This window comes from Triturus cristatus, chromosome 2_1 (assembly GCF_964204655.1).
Source record: "Triturus cristatus chromosome 2_1, aTriCri1.1, whole genome shotgun sequence".
NCBI lineage: Eukaryota > Metazoa > Chordata > Amphibia > Caudata > Salamandridae > Triturus > Triturus cristatus.
This window is the reverse complement of record NC_140581.1, coordinates 1,097,786,989-1,097,810,036: the sequence shown is the minus strand read 5'-3', so window position 1 is coordinate 1,097,810,036 and position 23,048 is coordinate 1,097,786,989. Positions and strand designations below refer to the sequence as shown.

Sequence of the window (23,048 nt, the reverse complement as noted above, 5' to 3'; positions counted from 1 at the left end):
TATAATTCGATGGCTTGGATCTGTCGCCTTTCTTATAGATGGGCACAATTTCTGCAATCTGCCACGATAGCGGTACAGGGGCACCAGACAAAATCAAGTTGGATAACATATTTATATACGAGTCCCACAGCCATTTATCCTCTTTGTACAAATCATTGGGAATTTCATCTGGACCTGGGGCCTGCGCTGATACACATGTTGAGATCACCAACTGAGTTTCCTCTACGGCAAAACATCACAGGATCACCTTCCCCACTCAACCCATCAACCAGGGGCTCGCCCATCTCACCTCTTGTGTGACAGACATTAGCATAGAGGGACCCAAAGTAAGCTATCCATTCTTCAGGCTGTATGTTATAATCCAGCTCTGGTTTTTCCCCCTTGAGCCAGTGGGTTGTCTCTCTCCAAAAAGTCTTGGGATCTTTGGCTGTTAGGGCTGTGTGTGGTGCTGACCATAATGAGCCTTCCCACTCCTTTTTGGCACTAGCAATAGCCCACCTATACTTGGCTCTACAAGTCACAATCTCTGAGTGGACTTTGCGCTTTACAGCACTGATGAGCTCCCCCTTGGACCTACTACAGTCCTGATTGTACCATGTACTCTTAGAGTCATGCTTATTTCCAGTGCAGTGGCTACCACTTCCCCGTATTTTTACTGGCCGACTGAGCAATTCCCTGACCTCTTTTAGGAGTTGCTGATGGCATGGACCTATGCTCTTTACAGCGTCATTACTAGGGGTTTTGACTAGATTCTTAATTAGATCCAATGTTTTCTTCTTGACTAAATCTAGCACTTCCGGGTGCTTTTCTACCCAACCTCACTTGACTGATCTCTGATTGTTTGTAAGGGAGAGAACCCCCAGCTTGAGACCACCCTTTGAGTTAGAGTGGGCATTGCCTGACATGGTTAACGAAAGTGCAAGTGCGTTGTGGTCACTATCGTATCTCTTGACCACCATCATATCATCTACTACAAGCCATAAACTGGGGTAGTTATGCAATAATCAATTCTGCTTGTGTGGCTGGGTCTATTATAAGTATGGTCCCCATTTGGGTCTGATCTAGTTCCCCCATTAGTTCCTCGTGAATCATGCTGCAGTGTTAAGGCAAGCAACTGACCGCCCCTCTTCGTCCATTTGACCTTCGGCAAGTTTAATGATGGAATTGCCCACCCCCGGTACCAATCCTCTATCAGATCTGGAGCGGTAAGGGCTTGAAGGTACAATTGAAGTCTCCTGCCACTATGGCATGAGTATTATCCAGGTGCTTGGTCAGAGCATGATCCAATATGCAAAGAGTATCTGTTTCCTCCCTAGCAAAGTCCACCCTATTATATACATTAAAGAATTTGCCCTTCCAACCACTAGATAAGGTCGGCTCGAAGTCCAAAATGTCCCGTAAGTCTACATATAAGTGCTTAATTTTGGACCCTAAAGCATTCTTTACCCAGGCCATCAAGCCTCCTGAAGGTCTACCCCGCGTTTTCCTAGTAGCAGCAATAATAATATGGTTTAGATTGCAATCAGTACCGCAGTGTTTGGGTTTAGTGGGAATGTAAATAATTGGTGCTACCATTCTCAATGGAAAATCATTTTATATTTTTTATGAGGATGAAAAAACTGAGTTGCTGCCACGAGGTGCAAATCTGTGACCTCCAGATTGCATGCACATCTCTCAGCAGCGGTCGACTAACCCTTCTGAGCCCAAAGGTGAAAACTAGCCCACCATAGATGAATCAGAGATCAATGCATTATGTTAATCAGTATGTTTCTTGGAGGCAGAAAAAGACAACTGATGAAGCGGAGGGACTGCCCAAGTAATAATGCGTGCTGTCACTTATGTTCCTATTAACATGTATGTTTCCAGGATTCTTTAGAGCCCAGAAATAGATCCAATGTACTGCTACCCAGGGACGCAGCATATTAGACCATAATTCTAGGGGTCACTGCACACTGTAAAAAGATGTGCCTGTTGATGCATTTTCCAAGAACACAAAGGAGTTTGTTCAAACAGCGATCACGCTAGCGCTTCAGTTCTATTTATCTGGAGCAGGTTAACCGAGGAAACCACATTGGAAGAGCAGAGGCCAGACACGGATTGCAGCAGGTGCCCGACCAAGGTTATCCCTGTTATACCTTTAGAGTTCACCGTTGTACAGGGATTTTTGTCTGAAAGCTGAATGGTTTGGAAAACATTAGCAGACTGCAGGAGTCCTTGAATAACCTCTCGTATCATGGAATGTACCCTACTTCTGAACTGGCTAGTAAAATGAAATGCAAACTATGCGCGAGCCCGAAAATGGGCATTCGCAGCAGGGGGTCGAGGCAGCTTTATCCCTTAATGCCAAATAAGTTGCGTCTTAAATGTGTATGGAAGATGATCAAGGGAGAAGTACGGAAACACAGGCAATAAAATATGAATAAATAAATAAATAAATAAAAAGTAAGTCTGAGAAATAAATTTGCACGGTGAATGAACTCTGGTGCATTTCAAGTGGGACCCCGGGGATGCCTTTATGCTCAGTGCCTTGGGATTTTTGGTCACTCCTGACTCTGCTTAGCCTAAGATTCTTCCCTCCTATTGGAGATGTGCTCACAGAAGATACACTTTGCAAGTTGACCTGAGCAGGCTCACATTTACGGTTAAAACTTTAGATGCAAATTGTAGCGTTAGAAGTAGCATCACTGGAAACACATAAAAGGAAATGACATCATAGGAAGTGAGACTATATTCTAATACATACAGGTTGGTAGTTCAGGCCATATGCTGGGGGTGGGGAAGCGTACAAGTGGTACCGATACATGTAGGCTAGTTGTATGAGAGACAACATTTATAAATAGATTTATAATCGGGGGAATTATACCTGGGGAAGATGGTAATCCTTAACAACTAGTTGTAAGAGAGAAAACATGAAATTAGGCTTGCAAAGGGGAACTGTTACTGAGTGAGTTGGAAATGCCAGGACTGTCGTAGCATGCGGATGATAGTAATCACAGACTAGTACTAGGGATCTTGAGACCCGCGCCTACCAGAATGGAAGGATGAACTCCAAACTGGGCTGGCTTGTGACATGAACTCATCGAGTGGCCGCCGGGTGCTTCGTAAAAGCAGGGGCACTTAGCTGTGTGGTGCTTAGATAAATTAACCACATAGCCAACAAATATAATTGCGAAATTTAATAAGAGACCAGGAGCCCATGCAGCTGCCAACATGCATCAGTTGGTAAATTGCAAGTGGATGATCCAGGACCACTGGACCATAAACAGCTCAAGGCACGCAACACCCAAGACACAAGACCATAAAGGAAAAAACAACTACAGTACAACCAAGTATGAAATTAAAGTAAACTCCCAACCATTATAAGTCAAGGATTCAACACTGTGTAAAGTCAGCTATGTTGTCATAGCAATACTTTCTTCTCTGGAATCTAGAAGATAGAGGATGGGATAAATGTGGAAGGACAAGAAAGGGGAGAAGTGAGAGGAGACACAGGGCACTGATGGAAAAGTGGAACCAGAGTGGGTACGGTGGAAGAGGAAGATGGAAAAGCAGAGAAGTAATAGACGATATAGGAAAGGAGTAGAGGGAGAGAGGTGGTGGGAGTTGGACGAAGAGTAAGGAGGGAGCAAGACTGAAACAGGGGAGGGAGGAGGTAAAAGGCAGAGGGAAGAAGGGAGATGGAGTGATAGGCAGAGAGTTGAGAAGAGATCTTAAACACATATGTGTCATTGCTCCTAATGTAGAACAAAGATTCAAGAATTTTTAAAGCCAAAGAGGCTTTCGTTTTACTTTCTCCAACTGTAAATACAATGGGGCAGATCTATGTTGTAGTTGTGCCACTTTTACGCCGCCGTTGCGTCACTTTTGTGACGCAGCGGCGGCGTAAACCCTGCGCCACGTTGCGCCCTATTTACATCGTGACGCATCTATGGAGATGCGTCACGGTGTAAAGCCCTGCGCCACATGAAACCTGCGTCAGGTTTCATGTGGGCGTTTCCACGCAGGGGGGGCGTTCCGTCGCAGGAACGCCCCTGAAAAGTGACTCAGGGAAATCTATAAGATTTCACTGAGTCACTTTCCCTACGCTGATGCGTCAAAACCCTGCGCCTGCTTGAAGCAGGCATAAGGCTTGACGCACCATGTTAGGTATGGGTTAGGTTGGAACAGTGCTGAAGTTGCGTCGCGCTTGCGACACAACTTCAGCACTGCGCCAACCTTACGCCGGCAGATGCATCACGCATCTGCTTGTCCTTGCGCCACGATGCGCTGCATTGTAAATGCGGCGCATCTGCGGTGGCGCAAGGGCAAACTTGCGTGACGCATCTTCCCTGGCGCATCCATGCTGATTTGCAGGGATGCGCCAGGGAACATAAACCTGCCCCAATATAAGTTACTAGGGAAATTAAATTCCACCAGAATTCCCTAAAGATCACTGTTATCCGTTAACAAAAATTGATATGTATTGAAACAGTTCTACGTCAGGGGCAAGTAGCTCATCAAATCCTGGGTTTTTTTCAATTCTGGCACTTGCTGTTTTACATTTTCAATTCTAAATTTTAAAAAATTAAGCACAATAATGCATGAAAAAATAGGAATGCACGAGCAGTTTACGCCTGACACGAGGTAGCTGAAAATCTCAGAAAGAACAGCGATAATGGGTTAGAGTGGAGAAGAAAGAGAGGTAGAAGGGGAGAGGGAAACTGAAGAGGGGGACTGGAGAGGAGGAAGGGAGAAAAATGGAAGATGGATAATAAGAATAACAGCCTGAGAGTAAATAAGTCAGGAAAACTGTAGAGAAGGGAAAGGCAGAAACGGAACAGAGGAAGAGAGAAGAAATGAAGTCCTGGGTGTAGGCAGCCGGAAGTTGTGAAGTACAGAAAGGTGACGGGGGAGAACGGGATGAAAAGAGGGGCAGCGAGATGGAGACAGGAGCAGAAATCTACATTTTTCCAAGTCCATTTATCTGCATTTCATGTTATAACAGAGGCCTTGAAAGTACCAGAGTGCAAAGAAAAAATAGAAATGAAAAATAGCATCTTTCTCTGAAAGGGGTCAAGTTTAATCAATGAGTGGAGGAGGAGGAGGGATATTCCAAAGCAAGACAAGAAGGAGAGGGACTTGAAGGAAGCAGGAGTAAGTAGGAAAATGAATATGAAGGAAAGCAAAACAGAGGCACTGAGCGGAAGAAGTCTAGAGAGGGCGAGTGGAAACAAAGGGATATGGATATTGAGGCAGAGAATGGGGAAAAAAGGGAGGGAGTGAGGAAAGGAGAATGGTGTGTGTGTGTGTGTGCATGTGTGTGTGTGTGCGTGTGTGCGTGGGTGTGTGTGTGTATGTGTATTGCGCCAGTCGCTGTCTGACAGAGTGTGTGAGTGGCTCTACGGTTTTGTAAATAGGTATGCGACTGGCTGTATGAGTGTGTGACTGGTTGCACAACTGGTTGTATGGGTGTGTAAGTGCATGTATATAACTCACTGTCTGAGTGTGAGGTACATGCATAGCTGTATAGGTGTGTGAATGGGTGTGACAGTGCCTGTATGGGTGTGTGAATGACTATGTAAGTAGATGTAGAGGTTAGCAAATGGGTGTGTGAATGCTTTTGTGCGTGTGTGACTGAGTGTGTCAGTCACTGTCTGGCTCTATGAGTAGTGTGTACATATGTGTTTTAGTTGAAGTTTAACTGGTTGTATAAGTGTCAGCCTAACTTTTTGAGTGGGTACAAATTACACACTATTAAATTACATGCTATAAGCAACCACCCACATCTAATTTCAAGCATATTCATTCATACTGCCATAATATAATAACTATATTTTCAGTATAGCAATTTCCCTTCTTCCTTTGCTGCTCACTATATTTTTATTTAATGATCTCATCTAAGCTCCCTTCTATTTTGCCTTTTACTGTAGTGTCCAGAAGCTACACATGTTCTTTCAGCTTATATGTGCTTATAGCTTTAAAAAAATATATCATTTTTTATACTACAACCTAATTAACATACCCGTAGAAATCTCTTTGTTGTACTCTAACTATTCTTGTACTATCTCTTAACATTTGGTTTTTATTGCAAATCTCTAGTCAGATCTATGGTAATCCTCCCCCCCTCTCTCGGAAGAAAAGTGCCTAAAATGGCTACCCTTCCACCTGTTCTCTCACTTACTTCAGCCATACCTGGTCAATCACAGAGTTTCTTTCATCTTTTATTTTTGGTATACCACTGTAAACATGTACATTATGAGAGGGTTTTTTTATCCGTGGATACACTGCAGTGCTCAGTGTGACCCCCGTGTGAATCTGCGATGGATCTGTGGACCCAGAATCCCTGAAAAGCATCCAACAATCTTCTGTTAATGTCTTTTATTAATATTTTATTTTTTAAAACATTGTCAATTACAAGAAATACACTCCGACACTGAGTATTGTGTGTTAACCAGTCTGTTTTTCAGTTTCACACTGTAGTCTCTTTTGTTCACTTTCCCCTACACTCTTTTAGTTCCATTTCCATAGTAACCAGGTTTCCAATAGTCTCTGCCTACCAATAGGTGAAAAATTCACAAGACTTTCTCTAAGCAGCCTACTTGCTTCACATTGACTGTGGTAGGTGTGGCTGACTGTTATCAATTCCAAGCATATCCCAAAAAATATAACTTTTAAAAAAAATTCCAAAGCCAATCACAAAGGTAGTTTTGTTTTGTTAAAGACAATACCTAATTTTAGTTCCACGTACATCTCCACCACCCAATCAAATATGTTATTTTATATTTTACTTGCTGCCCTCCATTTTAGCTGCCTTTCATCTTCAAAACGGCCTCCTTGTGCTGCAGCCTTTTCCTGTGTGCTACTCCAGCTTGTCTCCAAAATGGTCAGAATCTGGAATGTGGGCCACAGTTCTGTGTTTTGGGCCAGAGAGAGTGCTAGAAAGAGTGCCATTGACAGGGACCTATGTTTACCTAATGTAGACATTACTTGTGTTGGCCAGAAAGGGGTAAAATGATGGTATCAATTGCTGCCTTTGATTGAAAGAATTGCATATTGCCAACATCCAGACTTCATGGTTGTGCCCTGTGGTGGCAATGACCTAGGCACAATTACTGAGGTAGGACTGGAAACCATAATGAATGATCCCTTTGGTAAATTAACGTCAGTTTTCCCACATACTGCCTTGGTGTTCTCCAACATTTGCCAAAGACAGACGTGGCAATGGTCAACCCACTTTTGTCCACAGTTATAGAAATCCAGGAAACATGTCAATAAAACTTTCTGCATTTCTCCAAGACCACAACATGGGCTCTATATATCACAATACTTACGCTTCAACATGGATGGATCCATCGAAAAGACGGAGACCATTTTACAGACAAAGGCAACAGGGTGTTCCTCAACAACTTAAAACACTGCATCTTGTGTAGTTATTATCTACATGCCATAAGCACAAAGGCTCTTTTCAGAGCCAATTCTTTTCCAAAACACTGATTCTTTTTGTTTTACAATATGTTTTTTAAAATTTCTCACTTAGATCTGTGTATCTGCTTCTGATCTCTGGACAAATAAGGGATCTGATGGCTATATAGCAGGCAGATCCATGAAGGCTCAGCGGATCTGTTCCCAACCAAAATCACACATTCAATACAAAACAACACATTCAATACAGATACAGTGGATGTGTGAGTGGGTCTGTGGGTGGGTGTATGAGTGGCTCTATTGGTGTGTGATGATTGTATGGGTCTGTGAGTGGCTGTGTGGGTCTGTGAGTGGGTGTGTAGTGGTTTTGTGGGTCTGCAAATGGGTGTGTGAGTGGCTGGTTGTGTGAGTGTGAGTGGTGTGTAGGTCTGTGAGTGTGTGTATGAGTGGCTTTATGTGTGTATGAGTGGCTGTGTGGGTCTGTGAGTGATTTTGTGGCTCTGTGAGTGGGTGTGTCAATGGCTGGATGGGTGTGTGAGTGAGTGTGTGAGTGGCTGTGTAGGTCTGTGGTGGGTGTGTGAGTGGTTGTGTGGGGGTATGAGAAAGTATGTGAGTGTGTATGTGAGTGGGCGAATTGTTATTTTTAATTGTGGTCTGGATCCGTGGATCCATTAAGGATTCACATGGGGGCCACACTGAGCATTTCATTGGCCTGCAAATCCTTGCGCATGTTTTTTTTTTCATAATTTCTCTCCGAAGTGGGGTCCCTTACAGACACTTTTATCAGACCCTTGGGATCAGGTTACCTCTGCCCTAACACCTGACCCCGTGTCTCGATATCGAAAATGGTGGCTGCAACTTTCCTTTCAATTTCAATTTCAATTTCAATTCTTGCTTTATTTCGATTTTGGTTACAAATCATAAAAAGCATACAATAAAATGATCATTCGTAAAAGCATACAATAAAAATACCAGACCTAAATACATAAATAGAATAAAAAACATAATATTTACAAGTAAAAAAAAAGAAAATATATACCCCACCTCGTTTTATATAAGAAAACTAGGAAGGGCATATACATAGCAACTATTTAATCTTTAATTTGGACGTTTCACAACCAACAGAGTAAATCCATTAAAGTCAAAAATGACAATAGCTGATCTCCATACCATATTGATCTAAATTCCTACGATGGCGAAGAATACATTTAAAAAAACTGACTTCTATAAATACCAATAGCACTCCCTCCAGCATCTGTAAAAAGAGTAAGGCTGTGCGACATTGTCTATGACCAATACGCCTCAGTAATGGAATAAGCCATTTTTTCCTGGGTTCAGTGTAAAATTTGCAAAAAAGAATAGTGTGCAGAGTCGATTGTAAAGAAATGTCATCACAGGGACAGCAAGAAAGTACTTTAGCCCAATTATTTCGCGCTGGAAATGCAACCATTCGATGGAAGAGATTCATCCTAAATCTTACCAATAGGTAACGCTCGTAACTCGTGGTATTAAAGGTAAGGTACGCCTGTATTGTAGGTACCAATTGTGTCATTAGACTGTGGATAACAGAAGGTTTACCGGCTTCGGTCATCAGTCTCAGCTCCTCAAGATGGGCGAGACCTTTCTTTTTTAAGGTTTTCTCGAAACCTCACATATTGAGGAGGGATTATGATAATATTTATCCCAGCCCAAATCATGAAAAAAACTCGCAATGTACCACAGCCACCTTGACCTGCGAGCATTATCCATGATTAGACAGTCAGACAGAATAGACTGAGAAAAGGTTGCTTTATCTGAGGAGCAAATCCTGCGCCATAATAAAAGTGGTTCAACTTTGGCTAGGTCCGTCACATGTACAAGACCCAGCTCTGTATGACAAGCAAAGGTACCCACACTCCCAGGAACTGGAAGAAGGAACCTCAGAAACGAATTTTCAACTCTCTGAATACTATCCGTACCTGTGAAGCCCCATAAACCCGCCCCGTACAACGCCACAGAGAGGCATTTGGCTTTATAGATCGCAATGATTTCAGGGGGAGCTCTATTTCCCAACTTCCTGGTAAAATTGACAAGGGCTGTAGTTGTTCTTAAAAAAAGAAGTTTTCTCGTTTCTACAGCCGGTTTCCAGGATAGCTTGTGATCTATTGTTACGCCTAAATAGGAGTATTTTTGCGTAGTCGCTATTTTTTCTTGGTTCAGATAAATACACCTCATTTTACTTATGCTTTTATGGCCAGAACTTGCCCTCATGACAAAGGTTTTACTAATATTTATCTTCAGGTCAAGGCCTGCCATAAATGTGGAATATCTGTCCAAATTCTTTTGAAGTTCACGGGGGGTACGAGCTAAGATGACGGTATCATCTGCATAAAGGAGTGCAGGTATTGGACGATTATTCACCATTGGGAGATCCTGGGATCCCTTCATCATCTCTCTTTCCAGCCCATTGGTATACAATGTAAAGAGAAAAGGGGCCAGGACACACCCTTGCCTAACCCCATTTTCTACTGGGAACTCTTCCGTCAACTCCCCTCCCACCCCATATCGTACTCTTGCGGTGGCATTAGCGTAAAGATCCCTTACAAACTTAACCAAATTCAATGGAGCCCCCATATCAACCAGTAATGCCCAAAGTTTGGAGTGGGAGACGCAATCAAATGCGGACGATAAGTCCACATAGACCATGTACAGGTCACCTCCTTTAATATAAACATACTTATCAATCAATAGTGAGAGGTTTAGGGCCTGTTCGATGGTCCCCAGACCCTGACGAAACCCGTATTGTAGATCTGAAATAATCCTGCCGTCATCCGCCCAATCTTGTAGTTGCTCTAGAATAATTTGACCTGCCACTTTTCCAAGAGAGTCTAAGAGAGAGATTGGATGATAGCAGGTTACTGACTCCCGGTCACCTTTTTTAAAAATGGGGACTAGTACGGATTTTGACCATGAAACTAGTAAACCTATATTACAGGATGCATTCAGGACTCTAGTTAGAAGGGGGGTCCAGAGGTCCATTTGAGCTTTAAATAAATCAATAGGTACACCATCTGGGCCCGGTGCATTCCCATTTTTACTTGCACTCAGAGCCTGGGCGGTTTGTTTCAAGGAGAACTGTAGGTCAATGGGATAGGCGCTATCTAGGTCGTTCCGGGGATTAGAGTTCTGAGATTTTGGGTCCTGCAGTTTAGCAGACTCCAGACCAGCTGAAAAAATCTTGGAAAAATGAAGAACCCATTCCTTTTCTTCTATTGCTAAGTCTAACTTAGCATGATTAGTATTGTCAGTTAGAAGGGGAGACTTGACCACTTGCCAAAAAGCAGCCGAGTTTTTATGGGAGCAGGTTTAATGCAATTGGTCCCAGAGTTGATTTTTTAGTTCTTTTTTCCTGTTTTTTAATGCGGAGTTATACGCTTTCCTTAATGAAGTTATTTCATGAGGAACCCTAACCAGTTTTCTCAGTGCAATTTTTAAATTTGCGTAAGCAACCGTACAGTCATGATTGAACCAGCCCTTCCTCTTTTTTGGCTTATGTTTTATTTCTACCCACAGAGCCTCATTGATCGCTTTAACGATCAGTTCAAAATTGGCAATGACTTCTGTATGTGAAGTGTCTAGAGTAAGGCATTTCATGATGGAGGGATAGGCCCTCTCTATCAATAGCTTTGTTATTTCCATGGGGTCAACTTTCCCCCATTTAAGCGCATATCCATTTAATCTGCCTAATACCAGATTATTTTGTAATAAAACAGAACCCAGGCCACTCTTCGGTTTATGAGACAATGATAGAGAAATGCTGAGAGGATAATGATCGCTTAGCACAATTGTGTGTCTAATAAATCCTGCATCTATAGTCCTCCCACCATTTGAGACCAAGATATAGTCTATAGTTGTTAGGTGTCCTCTCCCATGGAAAGTAGGGGCCAATATTTGATTCTTGTCATTCAAGGTATTTGCCTGAACCAGGTCTAACTCGAATGAGATTTCATTTAAATAATTACCTAGGATAGAATGTCTAAAATGTGGGATGGGGTTTTCAAATTCGTCCAGGACACCACAGATATTGGTATTATCAGTAGTAAGGCATGGTCCCAGGTTGAAATCCCCCCCACCCCCAAATAATTACCTCTTCATTAGTTGTCTTCCTTATTTTGGCTATTAATATAGACCGTATCAAGGATACCAAATTCATTGCCTCAATGTCAGGAAGGTTATTATAAAAATTAACTATAAGGAAACTGTCCCTGTTGTTTAGAGTCAGCCTAAGAATCTGAAAATTTGGATCCAAAGTAATAGGCACTACTTCCTTTGTATTAAGGAGGTTTGAAACATAAATTGTTAAACCTCCTTTCGCTCTGCCTGAGATGGAGGGCTGGGCAGGTATAAAGTGGGTTTTAAATCCCTCCATATGTATCACATCAATAGCCCAAGTCTCTTGAAGTGCTATGATATCAAATTTAGAGCTAAAGTCCCTCCATACGTCATTTGTGACCTTGGATCGTTGGCCTGCTATGTTCCAAAATAGAACTGCAATACGGGGTTTACTCTCCTCTCCTATACATTCCTGTGTATCTTGTACGGGTCCAGTAATAGGGTTAGAATTTAGATTCTGATCAGAAGCAGGGATCGATTCAACCTGATTTAGACCTACGGACTTATCCAATTGGTCAATAGATGTGACCTGATTCCGTTTGTGTCTTAGATGAGAGACATAAGAGGCATAAGCAGTGTAGTTAGTATTTACTTCAGTGCTTGTAAAAGGGACCTTTTGTGGACTGTCAATAACATCCTTTGTTATACCCCAAAAATCAAGTCAATCCACTCCCTCCAAACCTGATAATGCCGCATAGCGGTTGCAGAGGGGTAACAAATGATCATCCTGATGTTGAAATTTGGGCCTGAAGCGATCCTCCTGGTATTGGGATAGGGACCTGAAACGACCACCATGATGTTGAGATGAAGGCCTATAGTGACCATTCTGATATTGAATCGGTGGGCTGAAACGATCAGCCTGAGACTGAGATAGTGAAACATAACAATAATTCTGATTTTGAGGTAGGGACCTAAGAACATCATTCCGGTATTGATATAAGGGTTTATAGTAATTCTTCTGGTCTAGGAGTAGGGGCCTAGAATAATCCTCCAGATGTTGAGATGGGGGCCTAAAGTAATCGACTTGGTGTTTGAATGCGGGGCCAGAGTGCACGTCCTGGAGTTGAAGTAAGGGTCTAATGGAGTCATCCTGATTTCGAAATGGTGGTCTCAAGTTAGTTTCAGAGGTCATCGGTGCTCTAGGGTAAAAGTAGGGCAATTCACGTACTGTGATTGCGTTACTGGATTTTAAAGGAAACCAATTTAGAATATATCTAACTGCCCTTTTATCTCTAAAATTGATTATGATAATATCCCCCATAATGTCTTTTATTCTGTGTCCTAGCCAGGGAAGACGTCTCACATGTAGAATTTCCCCATTTACGTTTGGAGGAAGTGGGCGATTCTGCCTAAGCCAAAACATGACCTTATTTTTTAGCTGGCTATAATCTTCTATTTTTCCGTCCCGTAAGGACCACCACGAGCGGAGCTGCTTCCGGAGGCAGTTCCACATTGTGATTTTAAGGAAGGGTGTCCTTGCAGAATCCTCATTGTCATTTGGTTTTTGGGCACCTCGTAGAAAATTAAGTTTCCCACCCACCTCAGCCACTTTTTCTCTAGTATTTACATTTAACAGAGATTTTTGGGGGAGCAATAATTCCGGGGGTTTTGATTTAACTTGACTCATAGTTTTTGCTCCCCTTTGGTCGATAGTGTTTGGGGCTGATGCAATAATTAAGGGAACTAATGGGGACTTTGGTAAATCCTTGGTTCCCTCTTTGATCTCCCCAATTGCCTGTTCTAAATTCCCCAACTGTAAGGCTATTCTTTTTAGTCTCTCTACTAATGGCAATATAAGAGATCTAATCAGTTTTTCGATTTTTACCATGTTTCCCATTAAGTTAGTATCTGATGTTTCCATTATTGGGCAGTGTAATGGAGTAGCCGAGGTGGATAGTGTGGGTGCATTAGATGAAGAGCTCTTAGAATTACCAAAATTAATTAATTTGGTCTTGTTTCTCTTTGGTCCACTCCCCCTCTTTCTCCTTTCTTTCGGTGGTGGGCCTTGTACTCGAGAAAAATTCGGGGTAATAGTAGGTTTTTGGACAGTCTGTACAGTTGATGACAGTGTGTCTGGCAAAACTTCTGGCTCTAATATTGGGTTACTAAAGGAAGCAGATAAATTAATAATTAAGTCATTATTTGGCTCAAGTGGGGGGGTTCCATCTCGGAGGAGTAACGGTATATTATCACAGAAAGAAGCATCGAAACCCTCGCTTTCACGCAGCGTGCTAGAATGTGGTGATACGGCTAGCTGTAACGGGCCCAGAGATGAACGTTTGTTCTTGATAAACTCAACAGAACGGCGTCTTTCGGCCCGGCAATCAGCAAGTGCAATATCCCTGTCAATTCCTGGGGTAGCCCTAATGACATAATTGCCTAACGTTCCTAGGTTGACTGCTCCTCCCACTAGGGATTTTTCTTTAGAAACAGACAGGGTCATAATACGTGCTACAAAAGTATAGGTTGCTAGGCAAATCCCACTTAGCCTTTAGTGCTGTCTAACGAAAAAACTATAATTATACAGATAACAATTTACAAAAAGGCCAGACGAAAGTCACATGGGAACTTATCTGGGGGCAGCAAATATAATGTATGGTCCAAATGCGAATAAGGAAATGAAGGGGAAGGGCCCAGCCCAGCCTCCTCTGGCCTCTGAGGGCCACAGAGGGCCCGCCCTTTGCCCGGGCTTCGTCCGGCGCCGCCCGCGCACGTCCCGCGATGCGGAGGGAGCCTCTGTCTTTTGAGCGCCTCCGGGCTCGAGGATAGCGTCAACTGGCCACTGAGCAGCCTGGGAGCTCTACTCTCCCCCTGCAGAAGCCGTGTGATGGAAAGTAGCGGCGGGAGGGGAGACACATAGCGTCAGGACCCCAGGAGCGGCAGGAAGGCAGGTAAGGCAAACAGGTCCCCGGAACAATCACAGGCAACTCTGGAAATGAAACCCTTTCCTTTCAGGTTGTGGCAGTCAATCACAGCATTTCTGTTGGAGCATGGATCCGTGGAACCACTACAGTTGATTGGCAGTGGATCAGCATCCCTAGAAATACATAGATCTTTTTTCTTAAATAACTCCAAAACTACTGAACAGATTTATACCAAATCTCAAAAAGAGATCCGTCTGGACAAAGATCTAGCTTTCTGTCAAAATTTAGTGTCATTCCATTCAGCAGTTCGGGCTGTAGTCGTGTCTAAAAACCCTATGGGAAATTGCATGGGGAACATGCATTTTGGGACTTCCCCTTTCTCTAGGCCCCCTCTTGATGAATCACTTAGAAACCTTCCAAACAGCAGCTGAAGTGCGTGGCAAACTAGTTTTGAAAAGTTTGTGAAGATATGACAAACGTAGCTCATGTTATTAGTCTAAAAAAATGCTTTTTCTATGGAAACTAGGTCCTAATTAAAGGACTGCCAGTAGGTTAGATCTATATCTATCTATCTATCTATCTATCTATCTATCTATCTATCTATCTATCTATCTATCTATCTATCTATCTATCTATCTATCTATCTATCTATCTATCTATCTATCTATCTATCTATCTATCTATCTATCTATCTATCTATCTATCTATCTATCTATCTATCTATCTATCTATCTATCTATCTATCTACCTATCTATCTATCTCTACATCTCTCTCTATATATACATCTCTCTCTCTCTCTCTCTCTCTCTCTATAGATATATATATATATATATTCACTTAAAAAACCATAGGTTTCACACATGTTATAGTTAGCTGGACATTTCACTCGTAAAAAACCAATGAAATTCCCCCGTTATAGTTAGTGCAGGCAACTATAACTCACGCGACCGCAATCCTCTGCTGATGACGTCAGATATTACATCACTGATGACATATGTGTCTTTATGAAAAATAAATATTTGTAATATATGTATAGCTAAAGATTAATGGAAGAAGACATGGGTAAATAAGTGTCTAAATACAGTGATCTAATATCTGACGTCATCAGCACAGGATTGCGGTCGCGTGAGTTATAGTTGCCTGCACTAACTATAACGGGGGAATTTCATTGGTTTTTTACGAGTGAAATGTCCAGCTAACTATCACATGTGTGAAACCTATGGTTTTTTAAATGAATTTGCAAGGTTTTGTAAATGCTAATTCGTAACTATAACGTGTGTGAAACCTATGGTTTTTTCAGTGAATATATAAACATATAAATATAATCTGCATATCTATATAAATATAAATTCATGCAAACATATACATATATGCATACATATGCATGGTATGTACATGAAAGTTTGAAAAACTCTAATACAAGCAAAGCTAAAAAGCCACCTAATTACAAACAGAATTGCTTTAACTTAAACGAGGGCGAGACCTATTGCATTTTCAATGCTTGTTTACTTTGATTCCATCAAGAAGGCATTCAGATGTGTCCCACATTTTCCATAAATTCTGAATGGTAGCACTCTAGTTGCTCATTAGATCACTGTAGTAAAGCTACTGCTCACCAGGGAAGTCTGCTGCTGGTATTGAAAGGGCATGTTTCAGTCTGCATGTCAGAATTTTTTAATGAAATAGAAGAGGATTTGATAAGTCACTCAAAATGTGCCCTAATTTTTCTTTTTTATTCACTAATCATAATTTCTATGGCAAAATGAACCTCCTCATTGTGTTCCTTTTAAATTAAACTACTCACTCTCTACTACTCACTCGCTACTACTTTCTACTACTCACTCTCTGCTACTCACTTTCTACTACTCTCTACTACTCTACTACTCTCTACTACTCACTCTCTACTACTCACTCTCTACTACTCTCTACTATTCTCTACCACTCACTCTCTACTACTCTACTACTCAATCTCTACTACTCTCTACTACTCACTCTGTACTACTCTACTACTCTCTACTACTCTCTCTACTACTCACTCTCTACTACTCACCCTCTACTACTCTCTACTACTCTCTCTCTACTACACACTCTCTACTACTTGCTCTCTACTACTCACTCTACTACTCACTCTACTACTCACTCTCTACTACTCCCTACTACTCCCTACTACTCACTCTACTACTCACTCTCTACTACTCTCTACTACTCACTCTCTACTTCTCCACTACTCTCTACTAATCACTCTCTACTACTCACTCTGTACTACTCTCTACTACTCTCTCTACTACTCTCTACTACTCACTCTCTCTACTACTCTCTCTCTACTACTCACTCTCTACTACTCACTCTCTACTACTCTCTCTCTACTACTCTCTACTACTCACTCTCTACTACTCTCTACTACTCACTCTCTACTACTCACCCTCTACTACTCTCTACTACTCTCTCTCTACTACACACTCTCTACTACGTGCTCTCTACTACTCACTCTACTACTCACTCTACTACTCACTCCCTACTACTCCCTACTATTCCCTACTACTCACTCTACTACTCACTCTCTACTACTCTCTACTACTCACTCTCTACTTCTCCACTGCTCTCTACTAATCACTCTCTACTACTCACTCTGTACTACTCTCTACTACTCTCTACTACTCACTCTCTCTACTACTCTCTCTCTACGACTCACTCTCTACTACTCACTCTCTACTACTCACTCTCTACTACTCTCTCTCTACTACTCTCTACTACTCTCTACTACTCACTCTCTACTACTCTCTACTACTCACTCTCTACTATTCTCTACTACTCACTCTACTACTCATTCTCTACTACTCATTCTCTACTACTCTCTCTCTGCTACACAGTCTCCACTACTCACTCTCTACTACTCTCTACTACTCACTCTCTAATACTCACTCTCTAATACTCACTCTCTACTACTCCCTCTACTACTCACTCTCTACTACTCTCTACTACTCCCTCTACTACTCACTCTCTACTACTCTCTACTTCTCACTCGCTACTACTCTCTACTACTCACTCTCTACTACTCTCTACTCTCTATTACTCATCCTCTACTCTATACCTCTCTACCTTTCTCTACCTCTCTCTCCACTACTCTCTACCTCTCTACCTCTACCTCTCTTCCTCTACCTCTCTACCTCTACCTCTCTACCTCTACCTCTCTACCTCTACGTCTCTACCTCTACATCTCTACCTCTCTACCTCTCTCTACCTCTCTCTACACGCACACATATGCACATATATGCATTTATATATATGTATGTGTATATATATGTATAGCGTTACAACAAACAAATGATGGACGGAATGCTGACAATGCAGACATTCTCCCCCAGTCAAGAGATCTGGGTTAAATCCATCGTTCTTTTGCCCACTACGCCACCCCAGTTTAGACATGGCCGTATGCAAATCAGTCTTGACCCTGTGCCTCATGGGAACAGTCCAGCCCGAACTGCCAAGCCATGTCTTCCCTGGACCGGAATCAAGCATCCTAGGACCGGTTTCTGGCTATCAGCCGTCATCAGCCAGGATAGCTTAACTCCAGTGGCGTAGTGAGCACGGGTCCCACGTCTGGGAATACCCATCCCACTTAGGGCAAAAAGCGTTACAACAAACAAATGATGGACGGAATGCTGACAATGCAGACATTCTCCCCCAGTCAAGAGATCTGGGTTAAATCCATCGTTCTTTTGCCCACTACGCCACCCCAGTTTAGACATGGCCGTATGCAAATCAGTCTTGACCCTGTGCCTCATGGGAACAGTCCAGCCCGAACTGCCAAGCCATGTCTTCCCTGGACCGGAATCAAGCATCCTAGGACCGGTTTCTGGCTATCAGCCGTCATCAGCCAGGATAGCTTAACTCCAGTGGCGTAGTGAGCACGGGTCCCACGTCTGGGAATACCCATCCCACTTAGGGCAAAAAGCGTTACAACAAACAAATGATGGACGGAATGCTGACAATGCAGACATTCTCCCCCAGTCAAGAGATCTGGGTTAAATCCATCGTTCTTTTGCCCACTACGCCACCCCAGTTTAGACATGGCCGTATGCAAATCAGTCTTGACCCTGTGCCTCATGGGAACAGTCCAGCCCGAACTGCCAAGCCATGTCTTCCCTGGACCGGAATCAAGCATCCTAGGACCGGTTTCTGGCTATCAGCCGTCATCAGCCAGGATAGCTTAACTCCAGTGGCGTAGTGAGCACGGGTCCCACGTCTGGGAATACCCATCCCACTTAGGGCAAAAAGCGTTACAACAAACAAATGATGGACGGAATGCTGACAATGCAGACATTCTCCCCCAGTCAAGAGATCTGGGTTAAATCCATCGTTCTTTTGCCCACTACGCCACCCCAGTTTAGACATGGCCGTATGCAAATCAGTCTTGACCCTGTGCCTCATGGGAACAGTCCAGCCCGAACTGCCAAGCCATGTCTTCCCTGGACCGGAATCAAGCATCCTAGGACCGGTTTCTGGCTATCAGCCGTCATCAGCCAGGATAGCTTAACTCCAGTGGCGTAGTGAGCACGGGTCCCACGTCTGGGAATACCCATCCCACTTAGGGCAAAAAGCGTTACAACAAACAAATGATGGACGGAATGCTGACAATGCAGACATGCTGAAATGCCAGAAACCGGTCCTAGGAAGCTTGTTTCCGGTCCAGGGAAGACATGGCTTGGTAGTTCGGGCTGGACTGTTCCCATGAGGCACAGGGTCAGACTGATTTGCATATGGCCATGTCTGAACTGGGGTGGCAGAGTGGGCTAAAGAACGGTGATGGATTAAACCCAGATCAGTTGACTGGGGGTGAGTGCTTGCAATGTTCAACACTCCGTCCATCATTTCCTTTGGTTTTTGCTTTGTTCGCCATAAGTTGGCAGGGTATGCTCAGACGTGAGTCCCTTGCTCACTTTGCCACTGGATTCAAGCAAGCCTGGCTGAAGACGGCTGAAATGCCAGAAACCGGTCCTAGGAAGCTTGTTTCCGGTCCAGGGAAGACATGGCTTGGTAGTTCGGGCTGGACTGTTCCCATGAGGCACAGGGTCAGACTGATTTGCATATGGCCATGTCTGAACTGGGGTGGCAGAGTGGGCTAAAGAACGGTGATGGATTAAACCCAGATCAGTTGACTGGGGGTGAGTGCTTGCAATGTTCAACACTCCGTCCATCATTTCCTTTGGTTTTTGCTTTGTTCGCTATAAGTTGGCAGGGTATGCTCAGACGTGAGTCCCTTGCTCACTTTGCCACTGGATTCAAGCAAGCCTGACTGAAGACGGCTGAAATGCCAGAAACCGGTCCTAGGAAGCTTGTTTCCGGTCCAGGGAAGACATGGCTTGGTAGTTCGGGCTGGACTGTTCCCATGAGGCACAGGGTCAGACTGATTTGCATATGGCCATGTCTGAACTGGGGTGGCAGAGTGGGCTAAAGAACGGTGATGGATTAAACCCAGATCAGTTGACTGGGGGTGAGTGCTTGCAATGTTCAACACTCCGTCCATCATTTCCTTTGGTTTTTGCTTTGTTCGCCATAAGTTGGCAGGGTATGCTCAGACGTGAGTCCCTTGCTCACTTTGCCACTGGATTCAAGCAAGCCTGGCTGAAGACGGCTGAAATGCCAGAAACCGGTCCTAGGAAGCTTGTTTCCGGTCCAGGGAAGACATGGCTTGGTAGTTCGGGCTGGACTGTTCCCATGAGGCACAGGGTCAGACTGATTTGCATATGGCCATGTCTGAACTGGGGTGGCAGAGTGGGCTAAAGAACGGTGATGGATTAAACCCAGATCAGTTGACTGGGGGTGAGTGCTTGCAATGTTCAACACTCCGTCCATCATTTCCTTTGGTTTTTGCTTTGTTCGCCATAAGTTGGCAGGGTATGCTCAGACGTGAGTCCCTTGCTCACTTTGCCACTGGATTCAAGCAAGCCTGGCTGAAGACGGCTGAAATGCCAGAAACCGGTCCTAGGAAGCTTGTTTCCGGTCCAGGGAAGACATGGCTTGGTAGTTCGGGCTGGACTGTTCCCATGAGGCACAGGGTCAGACTGATTTGCATATGGCCATGTCTGAACTGGGGTGGCAGAGTGGGCTAAAGAACGGTGATGGATTAAACCCAGATCAGTTGACTGGGGGTGAGTGCTTGCAATGTTCAACACTCCGTCCATCATTTCCTTTGGTTTTTGCTATATATATGTATATACATACATATATTCAACAATCCAGTTCAAGCTGTTTATGAAGAGGCGCTGACTCCGTGGGAAATTCGTCAAAGAAAAATATTTATTTACAGCAAAATGGCCAAACGCGTTTCGACGGACTCGCCGCCTTGGTCACTGAACACAGGTACAGCACATTTGCCACATTATTTAAATCCTTTGTTGCCATAGTTACACAACCGTTTGGTAATAGACATAGAAAAAATTCTTCTTTCATTATGTCAACAAGAAAAGAAAAAAGTTTACACAAATCAAATACGAGTATAATACTCATACATTTAAACTTGCATGTAGTCGACTATAAAGAATACAACTATGTTAAATAAATTTACATACATATATAAACATATATATAATCTGCATATCTATATAAATACAAATATAAATGCATGCATACATATACAGATATGCATGTTATTTACATGAAATTTTGAAAAACACTAACAAAAGCAAAGCTAAAAAGCCACCTAATTACAAACAGAATTGCTTTAACTTAAACGAGGGCGAGACCTATTGCATTTTCAATGCTTGTTTACTTTGGTTCCATCAAGAAGGCATTCAGATGTGACACATTTGCCATACATTCTGAATGGTAGCACTCTAGTTCCTCATTAGATCACTGTAGTAAAGCTAGTGATCACCAGGGAAGTCTGCTGCTGGTATTCAAAGTGCATGTTTCAGTCTGCATGTCAGAACTTTTTAATGAAATAGAAGAGGATTTGAGAAGTCAAAATGTGCCCTAAGTTTTCTTTCTGCAGCACTAGTCATAATTTCTATGGCAAAATGAACCCCCTCATTTTGTTCCTTTGCAAATTAAATGTTTTAAATGTTACCACTTTATTCCAATCAAGATGGCTGCAGGTGTGCCATACCTTTGTCATAAGTAAGACTGTTAGCGCTCTAGTTGTTCTTTAAAACACTCTGGGATTTCTGTCATTGGGCTATACTTGGGCTATATCTTGGTGATATTTGTGCTACATTTGGGCTCTTTTGTGTCTGGTGGCCATCTTGGGAGACTTGTTATGAAGTTTCCTAATTTCTTCATTTACTGCAGTCTCCTCAGTAGGCATACTGTCAGTTTTTTACTTTGATTCAATGAAGAAGGCATTCAGATGTGTCACACATTTGCCATAAATTCAGAATGTTAGCACTCGAGTTGCTCATTAGATCACTGTAGTAAAGCTACTGCTCACCAGGGAAGTCTGCTGCTGGTATTGAAAGTGCATGTTTCAGTCTGCATGTCAGAATTCTTTAATGAAATAGAAGAGGATTTGAGAAGTCACTCAAAATGTGCCCTAATTTTTCTTTCTGCAGCACTAATCATACATTCTATGGCAAAATGAACCCTCTCATTTTGTTCCTTTTTAAATTAAATGTTTTAAATGTTACCACTTTATTCCAATCAAGATGGCTTCAGGTGTGCCATACCTTTGTCATAAGTAAGACTGTTAGCGCTCTAGTTGTTCTTTGGAACACTGGGAAGCTGCAGTAGAACACAAAGGAATCAACTGACAGTCTCTGCCCTTGTTGGATGTACATGTTTTACTGAGAATGTCAGACTTCATTCTCACATGACTGAGAAAGATAATGTGAATTTACAGAAAATATGCTCTCAGTTTAGCTTATAGATCACCTTCCAAACCTCTGTGGGAAAAGCATGTGAAAATAGTTTTCTCTCAAACATGATTCATGATATCCCAGCAGACGGCTTTTTCACATGGTAAAATCACCTTAGAACATACTACAATTCCTAAAATGAGTATGGTACCATCAACAAATGATTTATAATGTAACTAAAGTCTTAAAACCTTCTATTAACTGCAATGCTTTTTAATGAGGTGCTATCATGTATATTGGTTCCAAGATGGCTGCCAACACTTCTTGGATGAAGTGCTGACAGCCAATCAGATCTCACAATGAGATGTGTGGTTAGGCTCCGCCCAGATATGTATATGATTTTACTTTTGATTTTCTCAGGAACTACTGAACGGATTTACACCATATATGCAAAAGGCACAAGCCTGACCTGAGGACTACCTCTTTGCCAAATTTCAAGTAATTCTGTTCAGCCGTTCTGGCTGTAGCTGTGTCTAAAGGTCCTATGGAAAAATGCATGGGGAAAACGTGTTTTGGGACCCCCCTTTTTTCTCGGCCCCCGCTTGACGAATCACCCCGAGACTTTCAGGGTAGGAGTTGAACGGAGCGCCCCATTAGTTTTGAAAATTTCGCGAGGATTCGTCAACCGGCGCTAAAGTTATACAAAATAGAATTTTGAGATTTCCTATGGAAACTAGGTTGTAACTATAACTATCTACTGGCGACCGCCAGTAGATAATATATATATATATATATATATATATATATATACATATATATATATATTACCTACTGGCG

General features: G+C 42.7%; 1 long non-coding RNA gene across 1 annotated transcript in view; it reads left to right on the top strand.

The window, feature by feature from the left end:
• Positions 1-23,048, top strand: part of LOC146866429 (uncharacterized) — a 288,212-nt gene that overhangs the window by 164,054 nt on the left and 101,110 nt on the right. The window lies entirely within an intron of this gene.